This window comes from Microcebus murinus, chromosome 2, assembly GCF_040939455.1.
Source record: "Microcebus murinus isolate Inina chromosome 2, M.murinus_Inina_mat1.0, whole genome shotgun sequence".
Taxonomy (NCBI): Eukaryota; Metazoa; Chordata; class Mammalia; order Primates; family Cheirogaleidae; genus Microcebus; species Microcebus murinus.
Genome location: NC_134105.1, coordinates 49,364,683 through 49,386,750, shown reverse-complemented (window position 1 = coordinate 49,386,750; position 22,068 = coordinate 49,364,683). Strand labels below are relative to the sequence as shown.

At 41.6% G+C, this 22,068-nt stretch overlaps 1 protein-coding gene across 1 annotated transcript in view; it reads right to left on the bottom strand.

Moving 5' to 3' along the window:
• Positions 1-110, bottom strand: part of ALG6 (ALG6 alpha-1,3-glucosyltransferase) — a 51,816-nt gene extending 51,706 nt beyond the window's left edge. Inside the window, exon 1 of the mRNA XM_020288992.2 lies at positions 15-110. The gene's annotated coding sequence lies outside the window, so the exon portion shown is untranslated. The remainder of the gene's footprint in view (positions 1-14) is intronic.
• Positions 111-22,068: the final 21,958 nt, after the last annotated feature.

The following is a 22,068-nucleotide window of genomic DNA, read 5'->3' as shown; positions in this document are numbered from 1 at the left end:
AACCCGCCGCTCACCGGCCGCTGGGATTCGCGCCCGCAGCGGGTCCCTGGAAGGCGCCTGCGCGCTCGCCCCCGCGGCCGGGTACGCCTCCGGCCTTCCGCCTCCGCGAGCTCGCGCGCCGTCCGCGCGCCCCGGGCGGGAGCGAGCCCGTCGAGCGTGAGGGGAGGGGCGGGCACCCTGGACGCGGGGGGGAGGCGGCGGGCGCAGGAGGCGGGGCGCCAGCGGCTGGAACTCGAGAGGCCGCCCGTCCCGGGTTAGGCCAGGGGCAGGTGGAAAGCCCCTTACTCTTCTTTCCCGGGATCGTGGCCAAGGCCCGAGCGGCTGCCTAGCCCACGGATTCCTGTCAGGGGTGGGTCCTGGCTGGCCTCACGGAGGAGAGAGCCCTTGGCCAGCCCTCACCACCGGGCAGTAGGTCCTCTTCTGGGCCTGTGCCCTCAAGGCGCCAAAAGGGCAACCAACCTACTTCACTTTCTACCAGCGACATGCACACAAAGAAGAATGTAGTAAGGCTAGGAAGTCACTGCACGTGAGAAACGTTATTGAACGTCCAACCATTTTGGAGAGCTTGCGGGTTGCACAGAAGCACAGCCCTGCCCTCGAGCAGTGCTACACGTGCCCCAGTGGGCAGCTTGAATCACCTATTCCCAAATTTGCCAAAAATTCGTATCTAGTGTGTTACCAAGACCTGTACATTTTTCCTTTTGCATTGATTCCTTCCTTTACAGTTTGACTATTTCCATCTCAATCCAGCCCTTGTCCAGTCATGCATGGACTATTTCTACTGGCCCTCCTTTGTTCAGAGAATGCCCTCATTCCCCCCTGGTGAATCCCGCCATTCTGTATTAGCCAAGCCCTCCAATTATAAGTATTAGCAAATATTTGGCTGTGGCTATGGTTTTCTACTAAGTGGGTCTGAACAACACCCCAGGCCTCGGTGTCTTCATCAGTAGGGCTAGATGAACTTCCAGATCTACAGTTTTATCCTATTTATAAGACCATCAGCACTGGAAATATAGAGACATGGCCAGGTCCTTGCTCTGAAAGGATTTATTTCTCAGTGGAACGATATTTTCATGCATAAATGGCTAGAAAGTAACAAAAAGGAACACATGCTAAATGCTACATTGCTAGTATATTACACTACGCACTGAAGGAGTTAGGAGCAGAGGGTTCCCGGTAAACTACATACTATCAGAAAACGCTTTTTCTGGAGGAGTTGGCTGAGCTCTGAAGGGAAACCTGGGTTTAGATAAGCCCAGAGAGTGGGAATAGGAAATGGTTCAAACCAAAATCGTGGCAGCTGAAAAGTGCAGAACATTCCCTCCAGTTTAGATGGTGGGTAATAAAGTTGGCTATTGTGTAATAAAGGTGCCTATTGTGGAGAGCCTTGAATACCAGGCCATGGTGTTTAGAATTTATTCAGTGATCAGTAAGGGACCATTAAGTGGCTTTTAGCAAGGAATCAAGTGCACAATACAGTGTTAGAGAAAATTTAAAGTGGTGATAATAATGGATCAGATGAATCAGAGGGAGAGATAGAAATCGCCATAGTAGTCCATGTATGATTAGAGAAGGGCCTGGAGTGAGATGTAGTAGTGGAACTGGAAAGGAAGGAAGCAATTCAGTTCAAGAGGAAGAGTGTACAGGTCTTCCTAACACACTAGATATATAGAAGCGAAACAAAGGAGAGGGAAGAATCAAGACTGAATTACTAGAATTGATACATTTTGGGAAGCCCAGAGAAGAGAAGAAGCTGGTTTGAAGGAAAGATGGTGCCGTTGTATTGATTTCAAGGTTACAGCATAACAACCAAATAGTAACACTCAAGTGTCAGTTATGAATCAAAGCCCAGGAAAAAGAGTAGGGCTGAAGATGAAAGTGTTTTTTTGTTTGTTTGTTTTTTGTTTTTGCTGAAGAATAATGGAGACAGTATAGAGGGAAAATAGACAAATATACTTAAGTAAACACATATTTAAGGCCAAGAGGAGGAAGGTGAGCTGATGAAGGATATTACATGGTTTCCAATGTAGGGTGAACTTCAGTACATTGCAAGATCATAAGAATTAAGCATATTGTTTGGCATATCAAAAAAAATCACATTTTTATTGAATCTAAGGTTCCATTAATTGCCAAAAACATTATTTAGCATGTAGTTCTAGCTATTTGGCAGACTGAAGTGGGAGGCTTGCTTGAGGCCAGAGGTTTAAGCAGTAGTAAGCTGTGATCATGCCTCTGATAGCCACTGCACTCCAGCGTGGGCAACAAAGTGATAGCCCCTTCTCAGAAAAACAATTTTTTTTCAAAGCACCTTTATTTCATGTACCACTAAGAATGAAAAAAAATGCTACCATTCAAACTGGTATTGATTATAAAACACATAATAATCTCAGAAATATTAATACGTTAAAACTATACATCTTAAAATGATGAAAATCAATATCAATCTCTCATTCCTGCCTCTCAACCCAATAGCTTCTGACCCAATATTTACCACAAAGTTGGTGCTCAAAATGTTCATTGAATAAATAGTGGAAGAGATTTCAAAGCCTCTAACTCATAGCTGAACTGCCCCACCACTACCATCTACATACCTACTCCTGCTCATTCCCTCAGTTGGTACAGTCTTTCACCTCTGAATGTCCAGTGCCTATACATAACAGATGTTATGTATCATTCAATAAATGCATTTTGAATGATAACATTTACTATGATAAAAAAAAAAAAAGGATAAGCCATGGCAAAACTGTAGAGCAGATCAAGTTTAGAGGCAGTATAGAGAGGTGGTTAAGAACTAGTGTCTGACTCTGGAGACAAATAGGTTTAGATTTAAATCTCAGTTCTACTTTCTAGCTGTGTGACCCTGGTAAAGTCTCCTAATGTCTCTATAATTATTTCACCCCCAAAAGAGAATCAATATCATCTTCTCCGAATTATAATGATAGTAAAATGAAATCATGCATGTAAAGTTTTGAACGTATTGCCTGATACATTGTATGCAATCAATAAATAATAGTGATTACAATTTGTCTTTAATATGTTCTTACTTTGGATAGCCTTTTCCTCTCTTGGAAGTCTATTCTTTCCCCTCCAATATAACTGTCCATGTATACATATATTCACATCCCCACCAAAAAGCCTACAGTTTATACTATCTGAAAATTTTCTCTGAAACCAATCTACACTAATACGTAATCCTTCTCAACAGTTGTATTTTAAAGGAAGATGATAATCCGAAAGCAGCAATATTAATCTCTTAAAGCCAGTTGGGCCAATAGGTGATGATTCCAATCATACTGCTGGTTAACAAATTACTCCAAAACTTAGTGTCTAAGTGACAATCATTTTATTTATTTATGATTCTATGGATCATGAATCTAGGGAGGGTTAACCTGAGTGGTTCTTCTGTTCTACTTTCATTGACAGGGGTCATTCTTGGGATTACATTAAAGAGATAATTAAGATTAAATGAGGTCTCCATTTGCAGTCTGAGAAAAAAATATTAAATGAGGTCATTTAGGATGGGTCCTAATCCAATATAACTGGCATCCTCGTAAGAATAGGGTATTTGGACACAGACATGCATGCACACAGAGGAAAGACCATGCAAAGACAGAAGAAAAGGGGCATCACCAAGCCAAGGAGAGAGGCCTCAGAAGAAAACAGCCCTGTAGACACCTTAAGCCCAAGCTTTTAGCCTCCAAAACTATGAGAAAGCACATTTGTGTTGTTTAAGCCACTGAGCCTGTGGTATTTTGTTGCAGCAACCTTAACAAACTAATACATACCTTATTGAAGGTATTTTCAATATTCAATGAGTGGCCGAGCACGGTGGCTCACGTCTGTAATCCTAGCACTCTGGGAGGCCAAGGCGGGCGGATTGCTCCAGGTCAGGAGTTCGAAACCAGGCTGAGCAAGAGCAAGACCCCTGTCTCTACTATAAATAGAAAGAAATTAATTGGCCAACTAATATATATATATATATATATATATATATATATATACAAAAAATTAACCGGGCATGGTAGCACATGCCTGTAGTCCCAGCTACTCAGGAGACTGAGGCAGGAGGATTGCTTGAGCCCAGGAGTTTGAGGTTGCTGTGAGCTAGGCTGACGCCCCGGCACTCACTCTAGCCTGGGCAACAAAGCGAGACTCTGTCTCAAAAAAGAAAAAAAAAAAATACTCAATGAGCTAGGCAAACTTCCTCACACATATCACACTTTTATATCAGTGTCTAGTTCCTTTCCTAGATCACTTCCACTCACTAAGAAAACAAGCCCTTTTCTATATAGATTCTGTATCTTCCTTGATTCCAAGTGAAAACTATCCATCTGATCATAGCTGTTCTTTAAAACAGAATCCCTTTTCCTATAATTACATCTTCCTCAATTGATCCCTGTATGTCTTTTTCATTCTTCTGAAATCCCTGACTCTTCTGAAATCTCCAAGTCTCATTACACTCTTTCTTGTCCCCTGCAGGGCATAAGTCCACCTAAGTGGCATGGGGTCAGAGTTAACCTCCACATTTCCAATTTCCCAATAAAGGCTTAGTTCCAATAATTCCAATAAAGGCATTAGCAAAAGTCTTTCATATCCAACTCACTTGGTCCTCACAATAACTCTGAGAGAATGGTAGGACAGGTATTATTATCCCCCTCTGACACATAAGAAAACTTGAGAGCAACAATTCCCAAAGCATGTTACACAGAACTCTCATTTATTGAGATAATAACTATCATCAAAAACAAAATAGTGTGAGGATAGTCTATCTCTTTCTCTCTGTTATTTATTTATTTTAGAGACAAGGTCATGCAGTGGCCAGCCTGATCTTAGCTCACTGGAACCTCGACTTCCTGGGCTTAAGCCATCCTCCCATCTCAGCCTCCCAGGTAACTGAAACTATAGGTACATGCCACCACACTGGCTAATTTTTAAGTTTGGGCTTCTTTTGTAGAGATGGGGTTTAGCTCTGTTGCCCAGGCTGGTCTCAAACTCCTGACCTCATGCAATGCTCCTGCCTCAGCCTCTCAACATGCTGGGATTACAGTCATGAGCCACCACACCCAGGCAATGACAGTCTTTGGATACAGACAAATACATTCGAAAACCCTGGGTTACACAAATCTAAGAAGGATTCCTTACTCCATATCTTCTCAAAAACCTTTTATATATTATTTATACCATGATTCTCCAAGAGAATATGGAATCTTAAGACTTATTTGACCATATAATCCTATCCCCACAACCCACCCACCCTGTACTTCTCATCCTACAGAGTAGTCCCTGAAACATACTATTGGAAATGCTGGTTTGAGACATTGTACAATTTTTCTAAGAGATACCACAAATAAATATCTTAACTATGATTAAAACATAAATACTAGGCCGGGCATGGTGGCTCTCGCCTGTAATCCTAGTACTCTGGGAGGCCGAGGCGGGCGGATTGCTGAGGCCAGGAGCTGGCACCGTGGCTCGAGGCTCGAGGCACCGTGGGTCACGCCTGTAATCCCAGTACTCTGGGAGGCCGAGGCAGGTGGATCCTTTGAGCTTAGGAGTTCGAAACCAGCCGGAACAAGAGCGAGACCCTGTCTCTACTATAAATAGAAAGAAATTAATTGGCCAACTAATATATAGAGAAAAAATTAGCCGGGCATGGTGGCGCATGCCTGTAGTCCCAGCTACTCGGGAGGCTGAGGCAGGAGGATTGCTTAAGCCCAGGAGTTTGAGGTTGCTGTGAGCTAGGCCGACACCACAGCACTCACTCTTGCCTGGGCAACAAAGCAAGACTGTGTCTCAAAAAATATATATATTCAACCAGATGCCTTGGCACACACCTATAATCCTAGCACTTTGGGAGGCCAAGGTGGGAGAATCGCTTGAGGACAGCAGTTCAATACCAACCTGAGCAACATAGCAAGACCCCCATCTCTACAAAAAAATGTTTTAAAAAATTAGCCAGGCATGGTGGCACATGCCTGTAGTCCCAGCTACTCAGGAGGCTGAGGCAAGAAGATCCATTGAGCTCAGGAGTTTGAGGTTGCAATCAGCTACAATATGCCACTGTATCCTAGTCTGGGCAACAGAGTGAAATCATGTCTCAAAAAATGAAAAGGAAGGAAGGAAGGAAGGAAGGAAGGAAGGAAGGAAGGAAGGAAGGAAGGAAGGAAGGAAGGAAGGAAGGAAGGGAGCGAGGGAGGAAGGAAGGAGGGAAGGAGGGAGGGAAGGAAGGGGGAGGGAAGGAGGGAGGGAGGGAAGGAGGGAAAAGGAAAGAAATATTCAAAATAAATCTGGAACATCTTGTTATACCAGATAGCAAGGAAAGTATGACTCAAGCAAATAATCATGTCAAAAGGACTAAGGAGCCAACTTGAAGAGACTCCTGCTAGCAATGGGACACATTGAGCATCAGTAAGCACAATAACTACAATGGATTGAAACACATCAAATGTGAATTGCCTGTTACATTTCTATGAGTTTATAATGATACTTTTTTTTTGAGACAGAGTCTTGCTTTGTTGCCCAGGCTAGAGTGAGTGCCATAGCGTCAGCCTAGATCACAGCAACCTCAAACTCCTGGGCTCAAGCAATCCTTCTGCCTCAGCCTCCTAAGTAGCTGGGACTACAGGCATGCGCCACCATGCCCGGCTAATTTTTTTCTATATATGTTTTTAGTTGGCCAATTAATTTCTTTCTATTTATAGTAGAGATGAGGTCTCACTCTTGCTCAGGCTGGTTTCGAACTCCCGACCTTGAGCAATCCACCTGCCTTGGCCTCCCAGAGTGCTAGGATTACAGGCGTGAGCCACCTCACCTGGCTATAATGATACTTTAAAAAAAAAATGATCACCAATGGAAGAAGCTAATAAACCTACTCATTTTGAATCCTGTTAAATAAAGAAAAAGAATAACGTAGCTGTTATTCTGTCCTTTCTTTTTGAGACAGAGTCTTACTCTGTTGCCCCGGCTAGAGTGCTGTGGCATCAGTTTAGCTCACAGCAACCTCAAGCTCCTGGGCTCAAGCAATCCTACTGCCTCAGCTTCCTGAGTAGCTAGGACTACAGGAATGCGCCACCATGCCCAGCTAAATTTTTTTTTCCATGTATTTTTAGTTGGCCAATTAATTCTTTCTATTTTTAGTAGAGACGGGGTCTCACTCTTGTTCAGGCTGGTCTCAAACTCCTAAGCTCAAAGGATCCACCTGCCTCGGCCTCCCAGAGTACTGGGATTACAGGTGTGACCCTCGGTGCCTGGCCTATTCTGTCTTTCTGATATAAACTATTCCACTGGGTAGACAAATAGTTGAGATGGGAGTTTCTCTTTATACACTATTTCAGCTACCCTTCCCCTCCCTCTCCCCACCCTCTTCCCTCTCCCTTTCTTTTACAAACACACACACATAAACACACAACACACACTGTCGCCCTTGTTTCAAACCATAGAACAGCCCTACAGGTAAAGAGAATCTCTTTTGGGACTTCAGACGCTAACCACATATTTGAATAGAACCAAAATGGATCAAGCTAAAAGTGAATTGTTGTATACTGTGAATAGAGTGATTTCAGTTTCTTTATTGCTTAAATAAAGTTAATCAAGTTAATTTATAATCGCTTATGGATATACTCATTTATTCAACAAATATGTATTGAATAGCCTGCCTTTGAGGTGCTTAGAGCATTATTATATACACAGTATTATATAGTGTCTAGGAGAATATAATAATTGTTATTTTTACTCTCAATTTCAGATACAAGCTAGAATTATTCTCATATACAGATTTTTCAAACGTATATATGTATATAATCATACATATAAGAATGATTTTGTTTATATGGACCATAAAAGAAATAATACATGTTATATCTTTACAGATAAAAAGAGTTATTTAATGTGGTAATATAATGTATTCATTGGTTCATGGACCCCAAACCTCCAAGGAGTGTCACAAATCTACATCTCTCTGAGCCCTGGATTTTGAATTTAAATTTAAAATATATTGCATGTGATATAACTTATCCCAACATATTTTTGGAGAATTATAAACATCTACAATTCCCAATAATGACTAACACTGTTGGGTCAGTGTTTAAGTAGATTTGTAAAGCCAATATGATAACACAAATGCTGCTTTATTACTTTATCTCCAGTGTCTTTCACAACTGAGTGGATTGTCACACTCTATTATGTGGCATACAGATCCATTGGCTTAGAGCTATCGTGGTACTTGTCTAATACAGTCTCTGAAAATGAAAATTTGGGCTAACCTTAAAGGAGGCAACCTGCCAGTAAGAACTATTCATACCAAAAAGTCTTCCCGAGGGAAATTGTAAGAACTCCATTTTAAGATCATATAAATCAAAATGGTAGGAGGTTCCAACTTGTAAGATGTACAGTAAATACATCAAGATTTAAAGTCAGATTTTAAAATAAATTTTTATTTATAGTAAGGAATCAAAGTCCTTATCAGTGAAACAGGGTAAGACACCAACCAAGTCTTTGTTTCTTTCTTGATGTTTTGCTTTTTTCACCATTTTTTTAAAGATCACCAAACCAAAAAGGATGGCTGAGGAGAGAGAATGTCAGGACACAAAATACATACGGTGTGATTTTTCTATCACCATTTTGTTTGATAGTAGGTTTGGGGTTGGTTTTAATGAGAAAGGAGACAGCAGATACTGTCAATAGCAGCACTCAGCCTCTATGAACATGGATTTAAAAATCTAAATGAGATACCACATGTGCCTGATAATAGTAGCTACTACATATCACCTGAATGATTCTCATAAAAATGAAGGAAAGAAACTAGGTGCTTTGATGGTGTAAAGGAAAATAATCCTTTCTGGATATGTAGTGAAGATAGCTTTGGAAAAACTCTATCTATAAAAAGTTATTTTCTATAATTGATGGAGTTAGTTTTCTTGAATAAGAGCTGAACTGAACAGAACTAAACTGTTATTGAATCCACAGTAGTCAGTTAAGCAGGAGAAATAACCTCTAGGTGCCCTCTCTCTTCCAGGAGTTCTTCCTTCCGGCATCTAGAGAAGAGGGCTGGGAGGAGGAAAGTATCCTCTCCCTTCAATTACAGCACCCAAATCTACAACTAAGAAAGTATATAGGCCGGGCGCGGTGGCTCACGCCTGTAATCCTAGCACTTTGGGAGGCCGAGGCGGGCGGATTGCTCAAGGTCAGGAGTTCGAAACCAGCCTGAGCGAGACCCCGTCTCTACCAAAAATAGAAATAAATTAATTGACCAACTAAAAATATATATACAAAAAATTAGCCGGGCATGGTGGCACATGCCTGTAGTCCCAGCTACTCGGGAGGCTGAGGCAGTAGGATCGCTGAGCCCCAGAGATTGAGGTTGCTGTGAGCCAGGCTGACGCCACGGCACTCACTCTAGCCTGGGCAACAAAGTGAGACTCTGTCTCAAAAAAAAAAAAAAAAAAAAAAAAAAAAAAAAAAAAAAGAAAGTATATAATGAGAAGAAATAAAAAACAGAAAAGCAAAATAAAAGAAAATTTATTTCAAAACCTCTACCTACAGCTGTTGTGGAATAGTGTTATGTTGCTTGCTTTTCAAATACTGGAAGCACTTGTTCTTTATAATTGTTTTTGGGAAAGATGAAACTACTGTATTACCCTAGGTAAACATTTGGGCTGATTAGAAGGGTGGGGCCAGAGAGTACTAAATCCTACTGAAATAAGTGAGAAGGGCTGAAAAGAAAAGTGTGAACATTCTCCAAAATAGACCCAAGTGAAATGTAATTAGGATTCATCAGATACCCAGCATTTTCCTCTCCAAAGAATTCTACAGAACATTATGGTTTAAAAGAAATGCACCAAAGCTAGTATCTAGTCACATTAAACCCTAATTTGACTCCTTGGGTAGTTCTCTGCTGGAAGCTTTCTGCCTCCCTATATTCTCTTCCCAAATGAATTTTCCCTAGGGGCATCAGAGAAGCAGAAATCCTTTCTCTGGAGGTTTCTCTTCTAATTTTTTCCTCTTCTCTTTTGTAAAATACTCAGTTCCTTTAAGCCATTTCACAGTGTGAGATTTAATTACATTCAGGGTTGCTTTTTTTCCTGTTCCTTCCTTGCTGTTACTGATTTGATTGAAAACCCCAAGTAGAAATTTTTATAGAGTCCTGAGATCTAAGACATCTAGATTAAATTTTGGAAAACCTTGTGTTCTTAAGTAAAGTTCTCTACTTTCTCAACACGCTTTTCTTATATTGAATTAATAAAGTTTTGGTAGTTGTTTAAATAGATTAAATGTCAGACTTTAAATAGAAAGAGAAGGCTCTACCTAACTGACCTATTTTTCATCTGTGATTTAGAAAAAGGCAAGATTAGCATGGATATTGCATTTTCAAGGACCTCGCCACTATTAAATAGACTGTTAAGTGCATTTTATGGCTGAAGAGTCTGTTCCCAGTTCAGTCTACGAGACATGCTAAGTTCATCTCTACCTGCTACATTGAACATTCACTGACTAAAATACTTTCTGTGGATGTAATACCTATGCTCTGTATCTTTTAAGTACATAACTCTAAATATTTTAGGACTAGTAAAACGTAACTCAATAAAAAGTCCCAAGAATATGTGTTGTCCCTCAAGAAAAATATAGTGTTCATATTTATCCAATGATATACATCCTTTGCTCCATTAGCACCTGCATATCATAAGGTGACCAGATGTTGAAAAATAACACAGGCACTCCATAAAATGAGATCACAAGTCTTATTTAAAACAAGAAAGCAACAATAGCTAGTTAAAACACTATCCTCACATCAACTCAACTTGTTCACAGGGTTTCAAGGCCGTGAGAGGAATAGTTTATGAGCTTATGTTCTAAACTAAACAGAGGCCAGGCATGGTGGCTCACGCCTGTAATCCCAGCACTCTTGGAGACCTAAGGCAGGAGAATCGCTTGAGGCCAGGAGATTAAGACCAGCCTGAACAAGATCCAGACCCCATCTCAACAATTAATTAATTAATTAATTAATAATTAGCTAGGTGTGGCAGCACACGCCTGTAGTCCCAGCTACTCGGGAGGCTGAAGCAGGAGGATCACTCGAACCCAGGAGTTTAAGGTTGCAGTGAGCTGTGATGAGAACACTGTACTTCAGCCTGGGTGACATAGTGAGACCCTGTCAAAAAATAAATAAAGAAAAATAAACTAACCAGAATAGTTTTCATTCTCATTGAAATTTGGGCCAACTTCAGCATTTTCTCTTTTTAAAGGAACTTCTGCCTGGCCAGTTTGCCTTTTTATTTAGGTGGGGTGTTTTTTGTTGTTTTTTTTGTTTTTGAGATAGTCTTGCTATTTTGCCCAGGCTAGAGTGCCGTGGCGTCAGCCTAGCTCACAGCAACCTCAAACTCCTGGGCTCAAGCAATCCTTCTGCCTCAGCCTCCCTAGTAGCTGGGACTACAGGCATTCGCCACCATGCCCGGCTAATTTTTTCTATATATATTAGTTGGCCAATTAATTTCTTTCTATTTATAGTAGAGACAGGGTCTCGCTCTTGCTCAGGCTGGTTTCGAACTCCTGACCTGGAGCGATCCACCCGCCTCGGCCTCCCAGAGTGCTAGGATTACAGGCATGAGCCACCGTGCCCAGCCTCAGTTCTTTCTTTCTGCCATAAATAATAGTATAGCCTTTCCCACTCTGTCCAGTTGGCATTACTATAATCTTTCTTCTGTAGTCTCATTCCACTTTGTTAATACCTCCCTTATGGCATCCAATTCTTTTCTCCTTGTGTTGTAGTTAGGTTGTACATGTTTGCCTGCAACTAGATTGTAAACTTCTTAAGAAGAGGGTGCATGCCTTATTCTCCTCTATATTTTTTACAATTTTCAGCACAGTAATTTGAACCAGTGGGTTCATAATAAATAGTTGTTGAATTAATTTAAAATTCATTAACCAACCAATTTATTAACAAAATTGTATTAATTAAAGACTAAGCAGAGGCCGGGTGCAGTGGCTCACGCCTGTAATCCTAGCACACTAGGAGGCCCAGGCAGGCGGATTGCTTGAGGTCGGGAGTTCGAAACCAGCCTGAACAAGAGCAAGACCCTGTCTCTACTATAAATAGAAAGAAATTAATTGATCAACTAATATATATAGAAAAAATTAACCTGGAATGGTGGTGCATGCCTGTAGTCCCAGCTACTCGGGGGACTGAGGTAGCAGGATTGCTTGAGCCCAGGAGTTTGAGGTTGCTGTGAGCTAGGCTGACGCCATGGCACTCACTCTAGCCTGGGCAACAAAGTGAGACTCTGTCTCAAAAAAGAAAAGAAAAGAAAAGAAAAAAAGACTAAGCAGAGCTGTTAGAGAACATCTAAATTCCCAGTGGGGCTAACAAAGATAAGTATATTTGACTGTTCATTTTAGTTTTAAAAATATTCCAAAAAGAAAAATAATCTAGACCCATTTGGATATTTTGTAAAGCAATTTTGATCAAGGTATTAATGACTCAGCAAATTATTTATTCCACAGATACACTAAGATTAGGTTTCTTAGAAAAAGAAGGATGACCAGGCACGGTGGCTCATACCTGTAATCCCAGCACTCTTGGAGACAAAGGCAGGAGGATTGCTTAAGTTCAGGAGTTCGAGACCAGCCTGAGAAAGAGTGAGACCCCGTCTCTACTGAAAATAGAAAAATTAGCCAGGTGTCATGGCATTCGCCTATAGTCCCAACTACTGAGGAGGCTGAGGCAGGAGGATCACTTGAGCCCAGGAGCTGGAGGCTACAGTGAACTATGATGACACCACTGCACTCTAGTCCAGATGACAAAGCGAGACTCTGTCTCAAAAAATAAATAAATAATTTTTTTTTAAATGTTAACAAAACAGAAGCAGTACTAAGACTAGATAAGATAGATAATTCAAATTCCTGCTCTGCTTTTCTCAGAATTGCCTGGACTATTTCTTAGGCTTTTCCTTTGCTTGGTTTAGATAGAAACTTTAAATTTCTTAACTATAAGAGCAATAGGACTGCAAAGTTGTCTTCAAGTTTTCTTAAACATCACTAATAAGCCCTGTTTGAAAAAGGGAATCCTACTGTGGAATTAAAAGCACAAGACCAGAAGTCAGAAGATGTGGTTCTAATCCTGATACTGCTACTATATTACCTTATCCAAAACACTTTAGCTCTCTAGGCCTCAGTATCCTTACTTATAAACTTAGGAGGATTATACTAGATAATTTCCAAGGTTCTAGCCAATTCTTAGAATCCTGTGGGTTCCTTACAAATAGCATTAATTCTTATCTTTTTAATTAAGGGGACCTTTTATTGAAAAAAGTAATATTATGCAATCGGTAGATTTAAAATAGCCACAAATTCTTTGCACCTCCTCTATAAGAAGTACAGTGTATTTCCCCGCTGCTTGAATCTGGACTGGCCTTGTGACTTTCTTGGCTAGTAGAATGTGGTAGTATTATTGCATGATTTCCTCTGGAATCTAGGCCTCAGGAGGCTTTGCAGTGTCTTCTCTTGCTCTCCTTCCACAATGGCATCTATATGAAGGAGCCCAGGCTAAGCTGCTGATTCAGATACCAGCCACCATTAACAGCTAGACATTTCCATGAGGCCCTCTTTTTTTTTTTGAGACTGAGTCTCATTCTGTTGCCTGGGCTATAGTACAATGGCATCATCATACCTCACTGCAGCCTCCAACTCCTGGGCTCAAGCGATTCTCCTGTCCCAGCTTCCCAAGTAGCTGGGATCACAGGCACACTCCACCAAACCTGGCTAATTTTTCTATTTTTGGTAGAGACAGGATCTCACTCTTTCTCAGGCTGGTCTCAAACTCCTGCCCTCAATCAATCCTCCTGCCTCAGCCTCCCAAAGTGCTAGGGTTACAGGTGTGAGCCACCACACCTGGCCTCATCTTACACTATCCAGTTCTTGTCTGGTCACCAGGTGACTGTGGCCACATGAGTGACTCCAGGAAAGGCCAGGAGAAATGATCATCTGAGCCCAGTCGTAATTTCTGACCCTTGTAATTGTAACCAAATAAAATGTTACTTTAGCCCTTAAGTTTGAGGTGACTTGTTATAAAGCAATAAATAACTGGCACAATACATCTGGTAAAAAAAAAAAAAATTGAAAACAAGCAAAAATATATCTTTCTTTCCCCCCAAAACCTCAGTCCCCATCCACAGACACAATAGCCCCTACAATGGAAGCATGTTCTACATACTGCTCAGCATCTTGCCAGAGTCCCTTAATATAGAACTTACTCCACATCAGTCATATAAATGGCTTCACAGTATTCTATTATCTGGATATAATATAATTTATTTTCCCAAGCACCTTCAGATGGATATTTAGGTTATTTCTGCTTTCTTGTTATTTACAAACATTAATGCAATGATCATCTTTGCACATATATATAATACATCTATGCATACATGTAAGTAGATCTATAGGAGGTGAGGATGGGAGCAAGGATGGTGCTCCCTTACAAAGATCTCTGGAAGCTCCACTCCAGCAAATGATTGTTTTCTACCCAACAATCAGAATTAGCAGGACAGTACTATGGTCTAGCCAATACCAAAGATGATGGTCCCTACCCAAGGCAGCTGACATTTTTGTTTAGCTTTTGTCACCCTGCCAAAGTCACTCTTTGCTGTCCTCAGTGCTGTGTGTTCCTCCTGGTATGCCATAGCAGGCCCCTGATCTTTTGCCAAAGGCTACAATTGCCACATCCTTTGCCCAGACATCGATCCTATGCCAAGGAGTCTACTCAAGCTTTCTGAACATGATCACCAATCTCATCACCGCCCCTCGTTAAGGGGAGCTTGCCTCCTGTCAGGAGAGCTAACAAACAACTAAATGCTTTGGTTATGTTGAATTCCCTGAAAGCACTGTGCTGTTTTGCCTTTGAGCTATTGTTTTTCCTTTTTACACTCCATTTCCTTCCCACCCTCTCTCATGTATATCAATCCCCTCGCCACCCCCATTTCTGGCTAACTCAGATCCATCATTTCCATCTTTCTAGAGGTCTCTGGCTGGCTGAACAGAAGCTGACCTCAGCTCACCAAAGTCCTGATTTTGTATCCTGGCTTATGTGTTTCCATGGCAGCCAGACCCTCCCTGATCTCATCGTCTTTACCTATCCTTAAAGCTCCTTGAAGAGAGATGTGTTTCTCATACTTTTGGCTGGATCCAGATGCTAAAAGACGTCAGCAGGTATCAGTTTCCTTCCATTCCTTGGGTCTGTTTTTCTTTCTCTGAGCTTTATTCTGGGCAGATCCTTCTTACACAGAACAAGACAGCCACCAGTACCTTCAGGCTTACCTTTCACCAACTTGGCAACCTTGATTAAAAGAGAATGTCTCCGCCGGGCGCAGTGGCTCACGCCTGTAATCCTAGCACTCTGGGAGGCCGAGGCGGGCGGATTGCTCGAGGTCAGGAGTTCGAAACCAGCCTGAGCAAGACCCTGTCTCTACTATAAATACAAAGAAATTAATTAATTGCTTGAGCCCACAAGTTTGAGGTTGCTGTGAGCTAGGCTGACGCCAGGGCACTCACTCTAGCCTGGGCAACAAAGTGAGACTCTGTCTCAAAAAAAAAAAAAAGAGAATGTCTCAAATAAGTAAATAAATAAAAATAAAATATAAGAGAATGTCTCCTGTAATCCTAGCACTCTGGGAGGCTGAGGCAGGCAGATTGCTCGAGGTCAGGAGTTCAAAACCAGCCTGAGCAAGAGCAAAACCCCGTCTCTACTAAAAATAGAAAGAAATTAATTGTCCAACTAAAAATATATAGAAAAAATTAACCGGGTATAGTGGCGCATGCCTGTAGTCCCAGCTACTTGGGAGGCTGAGGCAGGAAGATCACTTGAACCCAGGAGTTTGAGGTTGCTGTGAACTAGGCTGATGCCACGGCACTCTAGCCCAGGTAACACAATGAGACTCTGTCTCAAAAAAAAAAAAAAAACGTGATTAAGCACCTACTACATGCTAGGCATGAGAATAAGAAAGGTATGGTCCCTGTTCTCAAGAGATTCAAAATGTGGAGGGAGTTTCTAAATATTATATTATTTAGTGCCTTCAACAACCATATGAGGTATGTATTTTATTTATCCCTACCTAACAGATTAAAAAATAAAATGGCATGTAGCATAGAGTGCTTAAGTAACTTGCTCAAAGGTACGTGGCAGTGAGTGGCAGAGCTGGAATTCAATGTTCATCTGAGACGTTAGCCCCGATCTAATACATACCCTGCAGGTGTGGATGAGAGATGAGAGGGGACAGCATTGCCCCTAGTGACCTATAGGACCAGGGCTATCCAAGGAAGTGCTGGAGACCCAGACAAGGCATCCCAATCAACTTAAAATGAATATTACAGACACGTAAAGAAATGCATATGTGAAGAAGACAGATCCCTCTATTTTGTAGGAGTAAAGGGCAATTTAGAGACCGATTATATTTTTTGTTTTTAAACACAATTGTGTTCTCATCCTCCCTCTTTGCTCCTTTCCTCATCCCCCTACCCCACCTCCCAGTCATGAAGTCATAGACCCTAAGAGCTGGAAGATGATTTAGAGAGCATCTAGCAAAACCTCCTGGTAACCCGGATGGCAGCCAAGGTCTCCCTTTCTTGTAAGATGTCATGAGATTGACTCAGACCCCCATTCCACCTCCCGAGGAAAATACAACGCCCTTCTCAATATCTCTGAAAAGAAGTAGGGGCTTATTCTCATGCCAGTTGCTTCTGGCTCCACCCATTTGTCTTGTAAGTTCTTGGCCTTTATATAGTTGCTTCTCCTTCATCTCAGCCTTGTCATTGATTCAAACATGTGACTCGACCCTTTTTCTTTTTTTTTTTTTTTCAGGATTTTTTCAGAAGTGGAAATAACTCGACCCTATTAAACAAAGATAAGCGTATTATCCTCCTATATGGCATTTTATACTGAGGGGGAAAAAAATCAAGGCATGACGAAATTAAAGGAATGCCCAAGATGACTCAGCTGGTGAGAGGCAGGGCTGGGCCGAGCAGTCAGGTCTTTGTCCCATGTCATCGTTCTGCCAGCCATCAGGTGCCTCTGCCTAGTGCAGGAAGGGGTAACAAAACTGGGGCGACTGCCCCCATTCTTTGGCACATAAATGCCACTCGAGTTTTCCTCAGGTCTTTACTACTTATTAGCAATCTGTTTTAGTTTGCTCAGGCTGCCATAACAAAATACCATAGACTGAGTGGCTTAAACAACAGAAATTAATTTTCTCACAGTGCTGGAGGCTAAAAGTCCCAGATCAAGGTCTAATAGTGTTGGTTCCTGGGTGAGAGCTCTCTTCCTGGCTTGCAAGGACTTCCTCCTTACTGTGTCCTCACGTGGCCTTTCCTTGGCGCATGGGCCTAGAGAGAGACAAAGATTCATGGGGGCTTGGGAGATGGTGAGGGTGGAGATTAAGAGAGAGCTTTCTCTTTCTATAAAGCCACCAGTCCCATCAGATTAGGTCTCCACTCTTAAGACCTCATTTAATTTTAATAATCTCCTAAAGATCCTGTCTCCAAATATAGTCACATCGGGCGTTGAGGCTTCAACATATGAATTTTGGGGAGGATACATTTCAGTCCATAGGACAGTCTTATTAAAATTTAGGGGGAAAAATGATGTGTCATCTCAGAAAACATTCTCATCTGCTTTCCCAACTCTTAGTGAAGTCTTATTCATGAAAATAATGAACTGTGGTTAAACTGTTAAGTTTCCCCAAGAGTGGTGGCTCACATCTCGAAATGTAGCACTCTGGGAGGCTGAGGTGGGAGGATTGCTTGAGGCAAGAAGTTCGAGACCAGCCTGAGCAAAAAAAAAAAAAAAGAACCTAATCTCTACAAAAAATAGAAAAATTAGCTGAGCGTAGTGGCACATGCCTGTAATCCTACTTAGGAGGGTGAGGCAGGAGGAGCATTTGAGCCCAGGAGTTTGAGGTTGCTGTGAGCTATGATGATGCCACTGCACTCTAGCCCAGGCAACAGAGCCAGACTCTATGTCAAAAAAAAAAAAAAAATAGCTGTTAAGTTTCATTAGTAAAGCAAAAGAACTTGCAGATCATCTAATGATTCCTGAGTGCCTACTAGGTGCTGGGCACCAGTATACATACCTTACATATATTAACTAATTTCATCCTTATAACTATTTTACTAGGTGGATACTATTTTACTAGGGTGGATACTATTTTAGTTCTCATTTTGCATATGAAAAAATAAAACTAGTCCAAAATCACACAACTAAAAAGGGGCAAGGCTAGTGTTCAAACCCAGATAATCTGCCTCCTGAGACCGTTCTCTTAACTACAACTCCATATTGCTAATACTTAATATAGTTATTTCTTATTTCCTGTGGCAAATAAACATGGTTATACAAAACAATTGGAAAGTAATATATATGAATTATCCTTTATATAGCCTACTGAGGTAAAGTGCTTAGAACAAGAATTTTAAATTAAAAAGCAAAACTAGGAACAATTGAAAATTACAGTCAACTCAAGTCAGCAAATATAGCAATTCTTCCTAAAAATTTTGGGAGTTCCAGCTATTAATATTTATGTCATATATAGTAGGGATGCTGAGAAATTGCCAGGCCTTGCATTTATTGGTAGAATACTGAATTTTCAATACAGTCTAACTTTACTAAATTTATTTTATAAATATCAAGTATAATTGGAAACAGAAGACCCTCCCAAGTAGGGCGACCAACTGTCTCAGTTTGCCTGGGACTGTTCCTGTCTTCTAATCTGGAGAATTTCTATCTGCTTTGGAACTAGAAACAACTATACTGTTCCAAACATGTTTTTTGTTTTGTTTTGTTTTGTTTTGAGACAGAGTCTTATTCTGTCACCCAGCTAGAGTGCAGTCGTGTCATTGTTCACTGCAACCTCAAATTCCTGGGCTTGAGTGATCCTCCTGCCTCAGCCCCCTAGAGTACTAGGATTACAGGTGTGAGCCACTGTACCTGGCCCAAACATGTTTTTTGTTTGTTTTTATTTTGGGGCCAGGTCTTTGGCTTTTAGTGCTCAAAAGCCAAAAATTAAACATATTGTTTCTTATGGCTTCCCTTTCCTGAGGTGGTAGATGACAAGTTCTAGTTTAAACTGGAAAAAGAGATAAGATTTAAAAAAATAAATCATTCCACCTCAAGATCTACTCTCCTACCACCACCACCCCCCCCCCCAGTCTGGATAGTCACAGGGAAGGACAGTTCCCCTGTGCTGTCAAATCCAGACCAGAGGTACTTTCATCCCAATCTGGAAATCTGCCTTGATTGGCACAAGTCCCAGATACCCTAATCAGCTTCTCCTTGGTTGTTTCTCTCTTTCCTCACCAAGGCTAAGCATCTTTATATAATTTGGTCAGGTGAGATTCTTTATCTATTGTTCCAAATCAATTGTTAGTGATATAAACTTTGACCTTTAGTACTTTGGCTTTTCACAGGCAACAAGCCCAGTTTCTTTCAAAAAGCGTTTCTTCTCAAACTACTGTCTCTCTCTCTCTCTCTCTCTCTCTCTCTCTCTATATATATATATATATATATATATATATATATATATATATATATATATACTTTTTTTTTGAGATGAATTCTCGCTCTGTTGCTGGGGCTAGAGTGCAGTGGTGGCATCATCACAGCTCACTGCAGGCTGGGCATGGTGGCTCACACCTGTAATCCTAGCACTCTGGGAGGCCCAGGCGGGTGAATTGCTCAAGGTCAGGAGTTTGAAACCAGCCTGAGCAAGAGCGAGACCCCATCTCTACTAAAAATAGAAAGAAATTAATTGGCCAACTAAAAATATATAGAAAAAAATTAGCCGGGCATGGTGGCGCATGCCTATAGTCCCAGCTACTTGGGAGGCTGAGGCAGAAGGATTGCTTGAGCCCAGGAGTTTGAAGTTGCTGTGAGCTAGGCTGACGCCATGGCATGCTAGCCTGAGCAACACAAGTGAGACTCTGTCTCAAAAAACAAACAAAAAAATCTCACTGCAACCTCAAACTCCTGAGCTCAAGTGATCCTCCTGCCTCAGCCTCCCAAGTAGCTGGGACTACAGGCATGCGCCACTATACTCAGCTAATTTTTCTATTTTTGTAGACATGGGGTTTTGCTATGTTGCTCAGGCTGGTCTCAAACTCCTGGCCTGAAGCAATCTTCCCTCTTCAGCCTCACAAATTGCTAGGATCACAGGTGTGACCCACCTTGCCCGGCCTCTTTGCCATGAACTTCAAAATGTCTGTTTACAAACTCAAAAACTAAGCATAATTTTTTCTCTATGAATTTCTGCTATAACAAATGATAATAGTTAATATTCATTATATTTAATAATAGTGGGACTGCCTCATGGGGTTTTGGTGACAATTAAATGAGTTAATACATAGAAAGTGCCTAGTGCAAGTGATCATTCCACAAGTGTTTGCTGGCCAAGCGTTATTGCAAGCACTTTGCATGCACTACCTCATTTAGTCCCACAACAACTTCATGAGGTAGATACTGTTATTATTCTCTTGTTACAGATGAGGACACTGAGTCATAGTAATGTTACGTGGGTCACACGGCTAGCAGGTGGTGGGGCTGGACATCAAACCCAAGCAATCAGGCTCCGGATCCTGTCCACTACGCCATCCCACTTTTTCTTCTCAAGAGAAAATAGAAGAGCCACAGAAAATCAAGTGTAAGCATTTCAAAATATTATTGCAGGCCGGGCGCGGTGGCTCACGCCTGTAATCCTAGCACTCTGGGAGGCCGAGGAGGGCGGATTGCTCAAGGTTGGGAGTTCGAAACCATCCTGAGCGAGACCCCGTCTCTACTAAAAATAGAAAGAAATTAATTGACCAACTAAAAATATATATACAAAAAACTAGCCGGGCATGGTGGCACATGCCTGTAGTCCCAGCTACTTGGGAGGCTGAGGCAGGAGGATCGCTTGAGCCCAGGAGTTTGAGGTTGCTGTGAGCTAGGCTGACGCCACGGCACTCACTCTAGCCTGGGCAACAAAGCGAGACTCTGTCTCAAAAAAAAAAAAAAAAATATTATTGCAATACTCTACTTCAACATGCATCAGAAAAGTAAGATGGACTGGTGGATGGATCAAAGGATAAATGGATGGATCAATTATATAATAAGTGTATTAAAATGCTAATAGTAGGCCGGGCGCGGTGGCTCACGCCTGTAATCCTAGCACTTTGGAGGCCGAGGCGGGCGGATTGCTCAAGGTCAGGAGTTCGAAACCAGCCTGAGCGAGACCCCGTCTCTACCAAAAATAGAAATAAATTAATTGACCAACTAAAAATATATATACAAAAAATTAGCCGGGCATGGTGGCGCATGCCTGTAGTCCCAGCTACTCGGGAGGCTGAGGCAGTAGGATCGCTGAGCCCCGGAGATTGAGGTTGCTGTGAGCCAGGCTGACGCCACGGCACTCACTCTAGCCTGGGCAACAAAGTGAGACTCTGTCTCAAAAAAAAAAAAAAAAAAAAAAAAATGCTAATAGTAGAATAGTGAGTACACAGGTACTTGTAACAAATTCTTTCATCTTCTCTGTGTCTGAAATTTTCCATAGTAAAATGTTGAACACTCTTTCCCAAACATAACTGCAATGTATCTGCACCCTAAGAGACACTCAGGTGATTCTGCCTCTCGTTTTAAAAGTCTACCCTATCCAGCATCCCACTACATATGACGGCATACATTTTACTACTAAATTGTATAGGACAGACAAAGTGCCATGGGCTTCTGAAATAAGAATGATCACGTGGACTAGGCTGAAAAGTGTCCCCAGGTAATGTCACTGTGAGTCTCATTTCTGCAGATTGTGGCAAGTAGAGAAAATGGGAGAAAAAAGACTAACCTACTATATTTAGCACAGAGAAGGCCCCTGTGCTAATAATCAGTGAATCAACATTTTTAAAGGAGGTGACTTAGTCTGTTGGGGCTGCTATAAGAAAATACCATAGACTGGTGGTTTATAAACAACAGAAATTTACTTCCGGCCGGGCGCAGTGGCTCATGCCTGTAATCCTAGCACTCTGGGAGGCCAACGTGGGAGGATTGCTCAAGGTTAGGAGTTGAAA